Consider the following 18,519-nt stretch of genomic DNA (forward strand, 5'->3'; position numbering starts at 1 on the left):
TTCCGTACTACACACCTGCAAAATTTTGTGATGATATTTTGAGCGGTTGCGAAGTTATCGTGCTAACAGACACAGACACACACACACACACACACACACAGACAAATTGAAAATAGTACCAGCTTCGCTATCGCGGATGGTAAAAATGTAAACAAAGGGGGAATTTTTTGTATACATTTGGTGTAGATGGAATGCTGCTGGATGCTGTTAAAAGTTTTTGTGATGGTAGTAAAGATTATGTAAAAACGGTTGGCAGTCTAAGTTAGTGGTTTAATCTCAGTTCTGGAGAAACACAAGGATCTGTTACGTCCCCATGATATTTCAAGTTATTTATGGATGAGATCATGAAAGAAAGCAAACTTGGTGTCACGGACAGAGGTATGAGGAAAGCAGTGTTCAGTTAAGCGTGAAATATTTTCAAAACTTTTTTCAGCAGATGATGCTGTGCTGCTTGCAAATGCAGTGGAAAAACTTTGAGATTGGTACAGGATTTTATTGGTGTCTTTGACCAATGTGCCTTGAAATTAATGTAAATACAGTAAAGTAAAGCAGGACAGTTGATATTGAAAGAGACTCCCATGATAAATTTGTGGTCATTTGAATTTGTGAGGATTTTAAGAACCTGAGCAAAGTGACAGAAAAAAGTGGCATATGATCAAAAGTTAAGTCGAGAGTAGAGATGCTAAGGGGTGAAGACAGCTAGTGCTATGATTATTATCGTACAAAGTACAAGACAGAGTGTGATAGCTGCGGGATGACTGAATGAAGATGTTTTAGTACCGGCATTTACATAAGGGCGTAAGACGCTAGTCTGGCAAGAGGATAAAAAGTCAAGAGTTAGAGCAGTGGTGGTGGTGGTGGTGGGGGTTAAGAAACCCTTGTGGAGTGCAGAGTTGGACAGGGTAAGGCATATGGTGATTCATGAAAATACAGTGTGAAAATCAATGGAAAACACAGCTGAAGAAAACTTGCTTAGGCCCTGTGGCAACATGGAGAGAATGGCTGTATTAGGGTGGCGATAAATTTATGTGGGAGTGGGTTTCAATATGTGTCCAAAAGCGGGTAGATTAATATGGTACATGAGTAGGCCAATATGAGAAGTGGGGATAAGACGGTTGGTGATGCTAGGAACAGACAAGATATTGTGCTGGCTGTATTAATTTCGTACGAAGGAATGCATCATCATGTATGACAATGTTTCCTATTGACAGTTGTCTGTCTGATGGGCAGCCGTGAGGCTAAGTGTAGTGGGTGTGGCAGTGAGGTAGACTCAGACTTCTGAGAGCCTGACTGGTGAGCAAATGAAAGTGAGGCTTATTTCACTGCGCAGGTTGTTAATTAGTTTTTCCATAATCTCTCTCTCTCTCTCTCTCTCTCTCTCTCTCTCCTACAGAATCCTACTTTACGCCAGCTCTGGATGGGAGAAAAAGGTGGGATGATGATGATAATAATAATGATGATTATGATAATTGTCACTATGTTATATGTATGGTACCGCATTTGTGCTGCCATATCTACATATGTGCAGCATGTACGGCAGTGTAATGGATGACCTCAAGATCCACTGACTGCGTTCTGAGGCGCTGATGAGAGATGAGCTACAGAGTGCTGAGTTGTGCTGACTTGTACTGGCAATAGTGTCATCTCAACTTCCAGAAAATGATAATAGATGTAACATGATGATAATGATGATGATGATGAAACAGGTTTGATTCTCACTGCTGATGTCATATCAAACTATATTATTATATTTTTAAATGTTATTAAGATGTTGAGCTGGAAAAACCGCAGAAACAGATGAAAATCAGAATCAAGAGAACAATTAGGATGGGAGGAGATTCAGAATTCTATTCCCATTACTGCCTTCCACGAACTATAAACACTTTTGAGCAGAGTGTAAAATGTAATGAGTACAGAAAACTGAATCTCCTCTCACCTTCAATATGTTCCTTGTTTCTGTGTTTATTCCATCTCTTGCTTCCGCATCTTTTCCATTCCCGTCTCCAATCAGTCACAAGAGAGTAGCATATTTGTTTTTTAGTTTATGAAACCTTTATCAAAGTTACAATAGTTACCAAAAACACATTCGGCATATTATAAAACCACTTTTACTTGTATGATAATCATTATTGGTGGATGGGAGCGCCCTTCATCCACTCACTCAACTTAGAGATGCCATATGATTTCTACACTGAGTGACAAGCCAAATGGTTTCCTGTACCCAGGAAACCATTTACTACAATTGGTGGTAACCATATAACCGGAGTATTTCGCATGGTTAAGTGTCCCCCAGATTCTCCTATCCAAAATCACTTAATCATGGCAGTTGTTTCAGAGAGCCTCGGAGGGCCTAATACCTGCCCAAGGCCCCAACCAAATGGGCAGATTCGCATGGCCATGTGGAATGTGAGAGGTGTGAATGAGAAGAGCAAGAGGGTGGAAGTGGTGAATGTGTTCAAGAGTGCGAGATATGCCGTGATGGCATTGTGTGAAACAAAGATGAAAGGGTGTGAAATGGAGGAGTGGGAGGGTGTGAAATGTGTAAGGTTGGGCATGAATGGGCGAGGAAGATGCAAGGAAGGAGTTGCCTTGTTGATGAATGAGGTGTTGCAGAGTGGAATGAGAGAAGACAAATGTGTCAGCTCGAGGTGTATGTATGTCAAGGTCAAGTTTGAGAAGGTGAAAGTGGCGGTGATTGTAGCGTATGCATCGTGTGAGGACAGAAGTGAGAAAAAGAAAGACAGGTTTTGAGATGAGCTGGATGAAGTAGTGGGAGAAATGCCCAGGAGCTATAAAGTGATCGTTATGGGTGATATGAATGGAAGAGCAGGCACGGGTCCTGAGGATAACATAATGGGCTGTAATGGAGTACCGAGAGAAAATGATACTGGGAGGCAACTGAAGGATATGTTTCAGGAGAGGAGGTTGTGCATTTGTAACTCGTATTTCAAACACAAAGATGCACATAAATATACATGGTACAGAGGGAACGGGGATCATGTAAAAAGAAGCCTGATTGATTACGTGTCGTAGAGAGGTCGATCCTGGAAATGGTTGCTGATACGAGGGCCGTGAGAGGACGATGTGGTCTGTCAGATCATAAATTGTGGTATGCAAGATCAAGCTGAGAGGATTGAGGTGGATCAGGAGAGAGAGAAGCAGTCAGGGGAAAAAGACTGAAAGACAAGAAGCTGAGGATCAAAGAAACTGCAGATGATTACAGGACCAAAGTAGAGACGGAGTTAGAATCAGTGAACTGGAATGAAATGGATCTGGACAGCCTGTGGAATGCATCTAGGGATTGCTTAGTTAGGAATGCTAAAGTGGTGTGTGGTGTGGCAAGAGTAACAACAAAGATGAAAGGTACAGCATGGTGAGATGATGAGGTTAAGAGAGCAGTGATGGAAAAGAGGAAGTGGCTAAAGTGGTTACAGGACAGGGGTTCAGTTGAAATAAGAACAGAATATACTGAGAGCAAGAATGTCACGAATTCACGCGATTGTGTATACCACGTTGAGTACACCGCTTTCCGTCCGATCAGCGAAGTTAAGCAACGTTGGGTCTGGTTAGTACTTGGATGGGTGACCGCCTGGGAACACCAGATGCTGTTGGCATCCCTACGTGTCAAGTGGGGTTGGTGGAGGATTAGTGCCCCTCCCTGTAAAACAATTAACTCTAAGCCCTTGGCCACCCCGTGTGGGATACATGGCGTCTGGCAATGAATGATGATGAATGAATGTGTATTTATACAAATTCGTGACATTGTACTTGAGTGGGAAATCACGAACTTTAGTGGAAAACCCACTGTGTATCACTCAGTTTAACCGTCCCTGTATGCACTTTGATCGGGATAGTTTTTCAGAACATTTGTCGCTGCTTCAAAAGTGACTGTTCTTATGCATGACATGAGTGCTCCACTGAGTGATTTTATTGTGTATATCATTCGCCCTGCCTTCGTTGACCGTTGAAGTTTGGCCACGCCCACTTCCGGTGAACATGGCCATCTCTCACTCCCATACCCAGCTTGGTTTCATCAATTGGCGTCGAGCAACCACGGGAGTAGGGTCGTTGTGCCAGTGCTGAGAGAGGAGGCTCCCTCATCGTAGCGCCTACAGTCTCTAGAGTTCAGCGATTCCCCGTGTCTCCCCACCGAGTTTGGGGATCGGTTGTAGTGACTCACCAGTGACCAGCACCTGCCGTAGCAGAGAGGCCCAGCTCATCACAGTTAGCTCCGTTCCCTCCACAGACCAGTATTTCGGGTTCGTTTTCATAGGCTTAAGTCTGAGTAGCTCTTTGAATGAGTAAGTGTATTTCCTTTGATACTTGAATTCACTAGTCCCCCTGCAACAGTGAATTCCTCTCTTGAATTCATTTTTGAGATTCTTGTAACGGAAATTTATTTCATTGTAATTAATAAATTTACACTTCTTTTCTTGAGCTTAATGTATCTTGTTTCATTTCTCCACATTGAGCTTACCTTACTGTGCTTATCTCAGTTCGCACAAATTTCTATATTAATCACAACTGGTATTTAAACCAGTTCTTCCATATTCAAACTTAAATCCGTTGTGCCAGCCAGGAGTTAAGCACAAGCAAGGACCTGTCCATTATTAGTATTAGTTATTGATTGTCAGGGGGTAAAAGCTCTTTCTCAGTGGCCAAAACAGTACTAACAATACAGCATTCGTGAGTGATTAGTCTCTACTGTGTACTGTTGAGAAAGTTTATAAAATTCTTGTCACTAGAGAATCGGCGAAGTAAGCCACATAAAGTAAAATTTACTACGTGATTCACAAGTCGTTTCACCTTGTGTCAACTGATTATATACATATATCAGCTTTTTATTCATAAATTCACATACCCCCGTGACAAAGAAGCACGTAAAGAGACTAGTGATGAGAAAAAAAATAAAATAAATGATGATCTAGGAAGAAAAATGAATGCAACCTACTCTGAAAATAGGAAGTTTTTCTGGAAACAGTTGTAGAAATGTAGAAGTGAAAGTTGAAAGAAATATGATGGTGTGAAGGATGTAGGTAGTAGATTATTAACCCATGTGGATGAAGTAAAGACCAGATGGACAGAGTATTTTGAAGGCCTGATGAATGGGAGCAGAGAGAGCAGAACGGCTGTAAACATGACTGGTTTTGGGGATGTGCAGAGAAAGAATGTATGCCAGGAGACGTGACACTCTTACAAGTGAAGAGTGCTGTGAAGCGGCTGAAAAATGGGAAGGCACCTGGGGTTGATGAGGTGTATGCAGAGATGATTACTGTAAGTGTAGTGGAGAGAGTGGAATGAAGTGCATGTTGGAGATATGTAAGAAGACATGGATGAGTGAAACTGTGCCAGCAGTGTGGAAAAAGACTGACTGTACCCTGTACTTAAATAAAGGTGAGCGAAGTGAGTGCAAGAATTATCGTAGCATAAGTTTATTGAGTGTGGTAAGGAAGGTTTATGGAAGAATTATTACAGAGAAAGAGAGATATCAGAAGTCCTAGTGAGTGACGAACAGGGTTGCTTTAGGAGTGGCAGAGGATGTGTGGATCAAATATTTGCAGCGAGACAGGTAGCAGAGAAGGCTTGTGAGAGGACCGTAAGGTGTTTATGGCATTCATGGATCAGGAAAAAGCATACGACAAAGTGGAGAGAGAAGGATTGTGGAAAGTTTTGCGCATGTACGGTGTAGATGGTAAGCTGCTAGGTGCTGTCAAGAGTTTTTATGATGGTAATGAAGCATGTGTAAAGGTTAATAGGCATCTGAGTGAATGGTTCACGATCGGCGTGGGCGTACGACAAGGTTGTGTGATATCCCCTTGGTTGTTTAGTATATATATGTGGATGGCGTGATGAGAGAAGTAAAAACACAAGTACTGGAGAGGGGGATGGCGTTGGTAATGAATGGTAATGGATGGAATATCTTTAATTTTTTGTATGCTGATGATGCAGTACTACTTGCTAATACCGGACAAGAACTTGGTAGGCTAGTGCAGAGTTTTGCTGATGTCAGTGAGCATCGTGCCTTGAGGGTATATACGGAAAAGAGTGAAGTGATGGTTACTGAGAGAGAAGGTGACTCCTAGTGCTATGTTACAGTGAATGGTGAGAGACTGGAATTTATGAGAGAGTTTAAATACCTGGGTACAGTGATAGAAAAAAGAGGAAAATGTGCAAAAAACGTGGAAAGTAGATTGACACAAGGAAGAAAAGTAGTTGGTGCAATGAAGGCCTTGATAAGACACAGAGGCATGAGTGTTGCAGCTGCACGAGGCTTACATGAAGGTGTTAATGCCAAGTTTAACATATGAATGTAAGACTATGGTGTGGCATGAAAATGAAAAGTCAAGAGTAAGAGCAGTGGAGATGGGATTGCTCAGGAATGTATGTGAAGTACAGAGGGTGGATAGGATACGAAAAAATATGATCCGTGAAAGATGTGGAGTGAGGAAGTCGTTGGACACCAAAATCGAAGAGTGTACTGAGATGGTCTGGTCATGTGGAGAGAATGGATAAGAGTCGAGTGGTGAAGAAGGTACAGCTCCGGACAGATGAAACGGCTACACCCCATCCACCAGCAACTTGGTTTGGGTCTCAGTGGTTCTGGTAACAGTTGCAGGTGGAGGGAGGGGGGATGTGGGAGGGTGAGGAGGGGAGAAATGCGGGCAGAGTTATATAGGGGATAGTGTGGGAGGGTGAAGAAGCAGCACAGTCTGGCTGGTGGGAGGGGGAGACGAATGGTTGGGTAGCGGAGACGAGAGTCTGCTAGAGGGTAAGAGGGGTTAGAGTGTGATTAGATGAAAAGAAAATACAAAAAATGAATTATTATAATATCTGCTACATATATTGCATTTTATCTACTAAATAAAAACACTGTCTATTATTCACCACCGTATTTGGGTATCCTACTCATTATTATTATCAATTGGATATTAGGCAATAAATACAGATATTGGACGGTCTTTAGGACCCGAACCAATTTTTTCATAACTTTTTTCTTCAGCTATTTCCGTACTCCTATTATCCCTCGTGCTTGAAGTCCCCCTTTTTATCACTTTCTCCTACGCCCTACATTTTTTTTTAGGCATAAGGCAGTTTAACTTTCTCTTTAAATAACCATATTTGTCAACAAATATTCCTTTCATTAATCTATTTAATTACCTGTTTTCTTTCAATATGCATTTGTCTAATAATGGGTGTTACACCTTAATTGGCGCCGCTATTTGACGTTTTGAATAAATTTGGTCTAAATTTTCGCATATATTTCAGTCTCTCTCAAGTAGGCTGGCAACCTCACACATCCTCCCCCCTGCTTTCTCCTTCTCTCGCTACCCGTTCCCTCCTTTCCTTTTGTAGTACTGTTTATCTATTCTTTCTCATATTTTTAACCTCATTCATTCTTACAAACTTTTAGTGCCATAGGAATTTCTCCCTTATCACCTACAGTCCTACTACATGAAAGTGGAAAAAACTGCCATCGGGAAAAGAATAACTGGAAATTTATGGCGAAGGTTACGATATTAGTTATTTAGAATGAAAGTGTTGGCAGATACGCATTCTTTACGTGATTATCACAGCCACAGCATTTCGCCTTCATGAAACAGAAGGACTATAGGTTTCATGCATTACCTCCTTACGTCCAGCATTACTGTGCAGAACGCCATGTATAGCACATTAAGGACCACAATGACAGTAGTGGTAGTCATCGTGATTCTCATGAATCTCTCCATAGGCTATTGAAAACAGTGCTTTATGCTCAACTTCAGAATTATGATCTCATCATGGCAATGATAGGCAAAGATAATAAAAACAATATATACAACCAAATTATCATTTATTATACAACAAAGCTGAAACTGCCTCCGTGCTACCTGAAAAAAATTAAATACCTGATCATATATATATCTATATATATATATATATATATATCTATATATATATATATATATATATATATATATATATGGATGATGCCATGTCGTAGCGCATAAGGGAATAACAGGGATGACGACGGTGATAATTGTCGCAAGGGAACGAGATGAAAGGAAAATTTTCTCTACCTGAAGCAAATTCTAATGGACATTAATAATTCCAGACCCCGTTTATTAACAATAATTTTTATAGATCTGCATGTCGCCGTTATTGCGTCTCGGAACATTTCGGTAGATGATATAACTGATATAAATTGATAAATGGGTAGAGAGATATCCTTATCGTCTATATTACGTGATAAGTATGATATAGTAATGATAATCTGTCCTGATAGAGTAAATCTTGCTGTGACGGAAGGGTATTTGTAAAGCGAACTAATTTATACCACAGACTGTATCAGAAGTTTTTCTACTTCGTAAATTGAAGCTCGATGAATACTCTAGACTGTATGCCAGGAAGCAGGTGACCTTGGTGTTTCTTATGAGGGATCCGGTTCTTGGCATAGTATGGAGGATGCATAGAGCTCAAATTCATCAAACAGATAGTATCCTCGTAACTGGCCACCTCTTCACCCACTTCCTGAAACACAGACATGGAGTACCGGGGTGAGAATAACGCCATAATGACTAATACACCACAAACACATGGATATTTATACATCAACGAGAAACGACTGTGGTTCACTTGTATTTTCTATGGACTGCAATAAACACCGTTACTCAGGGCAGACCACCAGTTCCATGTTTTGTCAGTATATACTGAGATGAATGATTCTAACCGAATCAGGTAGATCCTCTCCGTCAACTGAGACAGTGGCATACTGACATGTGAATTAATTGTCATGTCTGGTTATTCTTTAGAAACAGTAAAAAAAAAATGACTTTTTGTTTACCTATAGAAACAAATAAAATAGTTAGAGGACAAACTTGTGCCACGTGACACTATGCGAAGTCGTTAGGTTTCCTGCCATGAACGGAGGTGTTAACTGAGGTATCAGCCACCCCGGGGCATCAGTCACACCGATTCAGAATGGAGGCAATAACGGCAACATGCAGATCTATAAAAATTATTGTCAATAAACGGGGTCTCGAATTATTACTGTCCATTAGAATTTACTTCAGGTAGAGAAAATTTTCCTTTCATCTCGTTCCCTTGCGACAATTATCACCGTCGTCATCCCTGTTATTCCCTTAAGCGTTACGACATGGCATCATCCATATATATATATATATATATATATATATATATATATATATATATATATGATCAGGTATTTAATTTTTTTCAGGTAGCACGGAGGCAGTTTGAGCTTTGTTGTATAATAAATGATAATTTGGTTGTATATATTGTTTTTATTATCTTTGCCTATCATTGCCATGATGAGAACATAATTCTGAAGCTGAGCATAAAGCACTGTTTTCAATAGCCTATGGAGAGATTCATGAGAATCACGATGACTACCACTACTGTCATTGTGGTCCTTAATGTGTTATACATGGCGTTCTGCACAGTAATGCTGGACGTAAGGAGGTAATGCATGAAACCTATAGTCCTTCTGTTTTATGAAGGCGAAATGCTGTGGCTGTGATAATCACGTCAAGAATGCGTATCTGCCAACACTTTCATTCTAAATAACTAATATCGTAACCTTCGCCATAAATTTCCAGTTATTCTTTTCCCGATGGCAGTTTTTTCCACTTTCATGTAGTAGGACTGTAGGTGATAAGGGAGAAATTCCTATGGCACTAAAAGTTTGTAAGAAGGAATGAGGTTAAAAATATGAGAAAGAATAGATAAACAGTACTACAAAAGGAAAGGAGGGAACGGGTAGCGAGAGAATGAGAAAGCAGGGGGGAGGATGTGTGAGGTTGCCAGCCTACTTGAGAGAGACTGCAATATATGCGAAAATTTAGACCAAATTTATTCAAAACGTCAAATAGCGGCGCTAATTAAGGTGTAACACCCATTATTAGACAAATGCATATTGAAAGAAAACAGGTAATTAAATAGATTAATGAAAGGAATATTTGTTGACAAATATGGTTATTTAAAGAGAAAGTTAAACTGCCTTATGCCTAAAAAAAAATGTAGGGCGTAGGAGAAAGTGATAAAAAGGGGGACTTCAAGCAGAGGGATAATAGGAGTACGGAAATAGCTGAAGAAAAAAGTTATGAAAAAATTGGTTCGGGTCCTAAAGACCGTCCAATATCTGTATTTATTGCCTAATATCCAAAGGATAATAATAATGAGTAGGATACCCAAATACGGTGATGAATATTAGACAGTGTTTTTATTTAGTAGATAAAATGCAATATATGTAGCAGATATTATAATAATTCATTTTTTGTATTTTCTTTTCATCTAATCACACTCTAACCCCTCTTACCCTCTAGCAGACTCTCGTCTCCGCTACCCAACCATTCGTCTCCCCCTCCCACCAGCCAGACTGTGCTGCTTCTTCACCCTCCCACACTACCCCCTATATAACTCCGCCCACATTTCTCCCCTCCTCACCCTCCCACAACCCCCCTCCCTCCACCTGCAACTGTTACCAGAACCACTGAGACCCAAACCAAGTTGCTGGTGGATGGGGTGTAGCCGTTTCATCTGTCCGGAGCTGTACATCTGTGCGAATTTGAAGCAGGAAGGAGGTGAAGTAGGCCAAGGAGAAGGTAGAGAAATATGGTGGATGAGTGTGTGAGGAAGAGAGGTTTGAAAGTCTGTGAGGCTAGGGAACAGACAAGAGATTGAGCTAGCTGAATGAATTTTGTGAGAAGTGCATGTTCAGGGATTTGGCACCCCTATTTAACATGGCAGCGTCCGGATTGACTCTGTCGGATACCTTTATATGAAGTTACAGAACGTGGTGAATGTTTTTGAAGTGTTCGATAGAGCCAGGATTCCGGGGGCTTGAATGATGAGTGAATGGAAGCGTGGCTCATTGGACTGGGTAAATTTGGGCAGTCTGGACATTGCTACTCCTCACCCTGCTTTAGGCTGGGAAAGGAGGTCCGGATGATGATGATGATGATGATAATCAATAGGTGCTACTATTTCTGGTCCTTCTTCTTAATCTTCCAACTTCTGCATGGTCAATGTGTTTAACCAATATTCGTCATACAGCCTGGTTCCGCACTGAGGCTATTCTGATTTGATTCGTTATTTTGGCTTTGGCCAGTTTTATGGCTCGATGCCATTCCTTTCCTCAACCCTCCCCATTTTTCCAGGGTTGAGACCGGTGTAGTGAGAAATCCTGACTCCCTCGATAAATATGACTCCTTGCGTTCATTGTGCATGCACCGTGCATGTGCCGTTGGTTGCCAGAAACATGCCAGACGTACGAATCATTCACTCTCTAACTCTGGAGAGACAAGAGCTCGTAGGTGGTTATTTCGTCTTACGGTGAAATCGGACTAAGGAATTTCATGCACGATTATTTCGACTGATTTTTACTGCTATGCCCCGTAATTATCATTTTAGAATCTTGATCTCACTTTTACTTTCTTTCTTTTCTCTGTCGTAATGTATGATGTGTCTAATTCGTTGAGCCAAACAAAATAGGGGACGAATCCAATGAAAACAAAGAAATTGCAGTGTAGCGAGATAAATTATCTTGTCCCCTTGAAAATATTCAGATGCCATAAAGCATTCAATATACTGCACTTGGTTATTCTTTGAATATATGACTTACAGGATCAACTACCTCCACGTCATTATACTTAATTAACATTTTGATTCTCAACTCTTTTCTTTCCTTCCTCTTGCTGACTCTCGTACTCTGTTCATAGTGCCTTTCCTCTCCTGTCTTGCCTGTAATTAATTCTTTTGGCCCCTGGTATAAATTAAGTTTAATGCTGGTGGTCTGACATGCCACTTCCTGAACCCTTGTACCTATACATACTTGCTTCCTTGGAACTGTGAAGTACATATACTAAAGAAAGTATGTTTTTTTCAAAACAATGCTAGGGTTCAAGTCAGTTACCATAGCCACTGCTGAAAATCATTTTGATAAAGTAACAATGTTTTAATGATACTGGTGCAAGTGGAATGTTTTTGCTTATCCTTATATTACATTACACTCCTAATAAGGAAATCTATGACATGTTGAAATGCTGCAGAAGGCCTGTACATATAATAATACTATTTTTTAAAATGAAATGCTTGCTTTAAAATATATGACCATATTATTACTTGCAGTCTAAAGTGCCATACCACTGGATTAATCTTTAACATCCTAACCCACACAGGCTTTAATGAAATACAATCTTAGCCTAGCTTATACTGCATCAGATTTGGGTAGGTTAGGTATGCTTGTTGGCAATAATACTTTAGGTTGTTAGGCTGCTGGAAAAAAATAGTGTGCTGTACTTGGTAGGCTACAAAAGGTACACAACTAATTCGGTATGTCCCTGAGTTTCACTGGTTTTCACAAAACCCACAAATTTAGCGTCTTTTTCTTAATTATCTATATTACCACCACCAAAGATTCATTATGAAGCCAGAAAGGACAGCTACAAAGACATTTGTGATACCTTAACCATCAATTTCATGAGTTGTTCCTAAACTGGGTAAAGTTAAGTTAGTCCCTAACAAGGGTATATAATTGTGAAATACAGAACATGCAATTCACATCCAAAGAAAAACACTTATTGGATGTAATCCATTATTTAGAATGACAAATATGAAGAACTGTGCTCGATAATTTTCCACTAAGACTACTCACTGAATCGATTGTTGGAGTTTCCTGTTATAAGCACATTGATTTAGATGTATGTGGTCTACTATTTGTATTATTATCGGTGTTCTGACATTTTTCAGCTATGATTGTAGATAAAGAGTACCATGCAATATTCTGTGCCTTAAATATGGGGGTACAGGGCAGTGATATGAAAATTCAGGGGGTATGTTGATGTTGTTGTTGCTCAACCCCAGTCATATCTGGCTAGCAGACCCATCGGCCACATGGAAGCAGGTGCTCCTATGGGATTTTTCCACAGGTTCTCTATGCTGCTGATACTGTGTCTGCATTTTAGTGTGTCCTGTGCAGGGGCCCTTTCCACAAGAAGAAAAAGATGGAGACCCCTCGTTTTAGGGGAGTGAAGTCACAATGTACAGTGGATTTGACTGGCCATTTAATGGAATATTGACTTTTTCAAAGTTCTTAAGTAATTTAGATGATTAAAGATGTGCATATGGGTGATCAAGTACATGATAGAATGCAACATGGAAAGAGAGCTGTAGTTATACTATAGGTATTAGTAAGGAACTGAGTTAAGTATGGAAGTACAGCACAGAAATCATCAAAACTGATGTATGGAAGAAGAGCATGGCCACTGCTGGACAGTCATGTCTCAAGTGAGAGCCACTGAAGTGAGTTATCGGAATGGAGCTTTTGGAGTAGCCTGGATATAGGCGAGAGATGAAATTTATAGACAACGTTGTGTTCATGTGGATGCCTTGGAAAGTATCAGAAAGAATGCCCTGGGGTAGTTCTGCCATGTACAGTGAATAGAGGGTGTGTGAATGACTAAGGAATGTATGAATGAAGTTGAAGAGAATCATGATAATGGGAAGACTGAGGATAAGGTGGTTGGATAAAGTGGAGGGGTATGTGAGAATAGTCTGGAATGGAAAAAGCGACTTTCGTTGACTGGAAGAGGATGGCACAGAGGCAGTTTATTTAAACCCAGTGTAATGGGGTCCGTAAAAGCCCACGTTGCCTAGAGGTAAAGCGAGGATCCTCGGTTTGGCTCAGTGCTAACATGTATGTGCTTGATGCATGAGGGCCTGCAATCGAATGTCAGCCGGACCAGTGATTATTTTGTTAAGTTTCCGTTCGGTTATTACATGGTTGGCAGCGGTGTGTGATATGAGTCGAGGCTTGGAGGGCAATGGTATTCTTGGTTAGCTAACAGCATCTTAGTCCTTACATCCTGAGGCTGAGCTGTCCGGAGTGGTTCACAGTGTCCCCAGTGGTGGTCTCCGATGCTATGATACCGTGTGTTCGAAACTCACCAAATTAATCACCAAGGGGAGAAAAGAGTGATGTAATGGAGTCTGTAAAAGCCCCCACTGCAAAGCAGGGATCCTCTGTTTGGCTCAGTGGTAACGTGCATGCGTTTGAAAGTGTGAAGGCCTGCGATCGAATCTTAACTGGACTAGTGATTAATTTGTTAAGTTTCATTTAGGTTAAACACCAGAGCATGAAAGATGAGAGTATCTGGCAGTAGTATTGTGCAGGTATCATTGTTTCATGTGGGTGCGTAAGAGGTGTATTGGTTTAAGAGGTATGTTACAGAACTATGTTGAGTTTGAGTGTATTATGTGCAGAGGAGAGCATGTGAAGAGAGATGGGAGCAGATTGATCCGACTGGTGGATTCCTTGAGTGTATAAAGGGGTTTTGCTACCTGGGCGATATATGTGTGGGTGGTATAGTTGCTCAGTCACAAAGATTAGGAATAGTTGGAAGAAGTTCAGAGAGTTGTTACCTCTTCTGGCACAGAGGAGGCTGTCTTTTAAAGTTAAGGGTCACTAGTATGCAGCATGTGTGTGGAGCCTTGCGGAAACAAAACTTAGGGGATGAAGGAGGAATATATCCATAGGCTCAAGTGTACTGAGATGAAGATGGTTATATGGATGTGTGGTGCATTTTTGAATGACAGACCTGGGGATGTCAGAGTAGGGAATGAGAATTTGAAAGGCAGTATGGAGCTTGAATGCAGTATTGATGTGATCAAAAGATGCAGATTGAGGTGGTTTGGCCATGTGGGGCGGATGGAGGATGTTAACTGGGTGGAGTGTGAAGGCTGTGCAGATCGAGGATAGAGGTGCCAGAGGCATACCGAACAAGACAAAGGGATGAGGTCATACAGAGCGATCTCAGGATTATGGGCCTGATTAATGAGGCTGCTATAAATTGAGCAGCATGAAGAGCTTCCAACAGATTTACAAGGCTGACACTTGCAAGCATGTATGTAACCTTTAAAACGAAATGAAACAAATCCCAGAGATATCAAGTTTTTCTGGTCAAAGCTTGTGTACTGTTGTGGTATCCGTCATCCACTCAGTTAATAAAGAGCTACCTACTTCCTCCTTCACCTGTTATTCTTTTACTGTGTCTACCCTCCTCTCATTCTGTTTAGTCTCATCCTTCCTATAACTTAACTACTCTTCTTTCCACTTGAGGTGACTGTACACTACATTACAGTCCTAATGGTTTCCTGCAATCCAGTAAATTATTTACAATGCTGGGCGGTAACTATATATCTGTAACCAATCAGTAGGGTGATGAGGAGTCTGCAAAGGTGCCCCCACTAACTGAGTGGAGAGTTGCAAATGCAGTATCCACCCAGGATGAAAACCTCCCCAATCTTGTCCATGCCTAACAGTGGCAAGGTACTGTCTGATGTTCGGAAACTTCACTTACCTTGGGATGGCCCCTGCAGGATCAAGTGCTTGCCTGCTGTAGGTGGGCCTGCTCGACCAGTCAGAGTGGATTATTCGAAAAGAACTATAATGTGAATGATGCTCAGATGACTGTAATTAATTATATTGGAAATGGTGGACTTAGGGAGCTGTAAATACTGTCATTACAGCTCTCAGTATTTGGTTATAAATACTCGTCAAGAAACAAATCACAGGGTTAATCACCTGCAAAGGTAAGTTACTGGGGATAGAGTGGAAGGTTAGCACCGCCCAGCATTGTAAATAATTTAATGGATTGCAGGAAACCATTAGGACTGTAATGTAGTGTACAGTCACCTCAAGTGGAAAGAAGAGTAATTAAGTTATAGGAAGGATGAGACTAAACAGAATGAGAGGAGGGTAGACACAGTAAAAGAATGACAGGTGAAGGAGGAAGTAGGTAGCTCTTCATTAACTGAGTGGATGATGGATACCACAACAGTACACAAGCTTTGACCAGAAAAACTTGATATCCCTGGGATTTGTTTCATTTCGTTTTAAAGGTTACATACATGCTTGCAAGTGTCAGCCTTGTAAATCTGTTGGAAGCATTAATCATAAAAATATCTATAACATTAAGTTTTAATGAACACAAACAGAATTTTACTGTCATATTACCTTAAGCTTATGGAGTTACATGGAGAGACAAACTGACAAATGAGGAAGGAGCACTGCGGTATCAATGTGGATGTGACTGAGAAAGTTAAGGGAACTGTGCCGGGGTGGTTTGGTCATGTGGAGAGAATGAAGAATGAAAGACTGGCCTGGAGGATGTATGTGAGTGAGGTAGAGGTGGCAAGGGACAGGGGGAGACCAAGGATGATGGTGTGGAGAGGTATATGAGAGGGGGTTGGAGGGAGAGCAGCCAGATGGCAGATGACAGGGCGACATGGAGGCAATTTGTTTGTGGTCACACCTTATGGGAATGTGGCATTATGCTATAGATAGGTAGATAGATAGATATTACCTTAAATAAAGTTACTAGATAAGGATATTATACTTTACCCATGAGTTTGCATCATATTTTGGGCTGAACCAGCATGCTTTGTAAAAATTCATTTTTTTGGGGGGGAGGGGGCGAGTCCGGGGAATCTTGTGGTTATTATAATCAATGTAAGTTTATGAAGTAGAAATATGAATAAATACTTTTCTTGGAACATGTACTACCTTCGACTTGCATAAGAAAACTTTCTTCTAACATAATGGATATTTGAAGCCATTTTCGATTACTTTTCTACTCTGAAACATGTTCTGTATAATTTGCTATACTCATTCCAAAAGTTGGTCACCGTATCAATCAAGAGACTTAGATTCTCAGAGAGCAAGATGTTTGTAATGAACTAAAGGTTTTCTCAGTACTGTTGGTCTTACATGTATGTCAACATCGTGATAGGTGAATACTAGTCAAGAAAAGGGAGAAGGAAAATAAAAAATCCAAAGCTTGAAAAAATTATTTACTTGTTGGGTTTCTCGCAAAAATAATATACTGAGCTTGGCACTATATTATACAGTTCAGTAAAACCCTTAATATTATTACCTTCAAACCTGCATAAAAAAATCATTCTTATTTCTGTTACCACCACCAAAGATACAAACAGCTAAATATGACATTTGTGTAAACCTAACCTTTTCATCTTGTTCTGTACCTAAGCTGGGCATATGTTAACATAGCACCTAACATGGATGTGTATTTTCCAAACATGTAAATATATGTCACTCACTTTCACAGAAAAATCACTGGAAAAAGTTCGTTTATTAAGCATAAATAACAAGAATTCTGGTTCCTCGCTTCACTGCTATGACCATTCACTGAATCGATTGTAGAAGATTCCTGCTAAAACTTCCTTGATTCGGATGCATATTGTCTACTCTATTATTTTCAATAACTTGTCATTATATGCTATGATAAAACATGATGAGTCGTCCCATGCAGTCCAGTCATCGTCTTCGCTAGTTATCGAGTTAATTGCCTTTTTTTTAATGCGAGGAAGAAGGAACCAAAGGCCATGACCCCGCAATAACAGTTCCCTCCAAGAGAAAAACAAAATACAATAGAGAGCCAAATTCAAGATCCGATCATTTTGAGATGCCTGGACACACTGCGTTTGAAAGACTGGAGATCATAGGCAGCAGGAAATACAGACAGAGGGAGACAGTTCCGGAGTTGACCTGTTGCATAAATGAAAGACTGGGAGTAACGGTTAACCCTTGCATTAGAGAGTTGGACAGAAAAGGGGTGAGAGTTTGCTGCCAGACGGGTGCTACGCGCCTGTCGTAGAGGTGGAGGAAAGCAAGCAGACAGTTCAGAGGAGCAGTGACCATTAAAGTAGCGATAGAAAAGAGATAAAGATGCATCAGTGCGGCGAAGAGACGGAGGCTGAAGGGAGTCAGTAAGAGGAGGAGAGTAAATGAAACGAAAAGCCTTTGACTCCACCCTATTGAGAAAAGCTGTATATGGGGAGCCTCCCCACACATGAGAGTTGTACTCCACACAGGGGCGGATAAAACCTCTGTATAGAGTCAACAATTGTGCAGGGGTAAAGAAAGAGCGGAGTCGGCTTAGCACACCCAATCTCTTGGAAGAAGATTTTACAAGAGATGTAACATGATCTTTGCAAGATAAGTCCCAGGTAAATGAAACCCCAAGCATGTTCAAGAACGATGCAGGATTAAGCTGAATATTATTAAACATTAATGGGTATACCTGTGGAAGATTTTATCGGGTTGATAGGTGTAAGAACTGAGTCTTAGATGCATTAAAAACCACCATATTATTTTTACCCCAGTCAGAGATACGAACCAAGTCAAACATTAGGTGTGCCATAGCCTCATCCCTTGTTTGTTGAAGTAACTGTTGAGATGGGCGTTGCAGGAACCGAATGGAAAGGTGAAGGGTGGAGTCATCAGCATATGAGTGGATAGGTTTAGATGTACAGCTTAGAAGATCATTGATGAATAAAAGGAAGAGAGTTGGTGATAGGACAGAGCCCTGAGGAACACCACTGTTGATAGATCTAGGAGAAGAATGATGGCCGTTTACAACAGCTGCTATAGAACGACCAGAAAGGAAGCTAGCGATGAAGGCATAGATAGAAGGATAGATACCGTAGGAGGGCAGTTTGGAA

The 18,519-nt window shown here is 40.8% G+C and overlaps 1 pseudogene; it reads left to right on the forward strand.

The window, feature by feature from the left end:
• Positions 1–3,495: 3,495 nt before the first annotated feature.
• On the forward strand, positions 3,496–3,614 carry LOC145390465 (5S ribosomal RNA; annotated as a pseudogene).
• Positions 3,615–18,519: the final 14,905 nt, after the last annotated feature.

The sequence above is a fragment of the Coenobita brevimanus genome, chromosome 14 (assembly GCF_032717465.1).
Source record: "Coenobita brevimanus isolate Jiangsu-jjx chromosome 14, ASM3271746v2, whole genome shotgun sequence".
Classification (NCBI taxonomy): domain Eukaryota; kingdom Metazoa; phylum Arthropoda; class Malacostraca; order Decapoda; family Coenobitidae; genus Coenobita; species Coenobita brevimanus.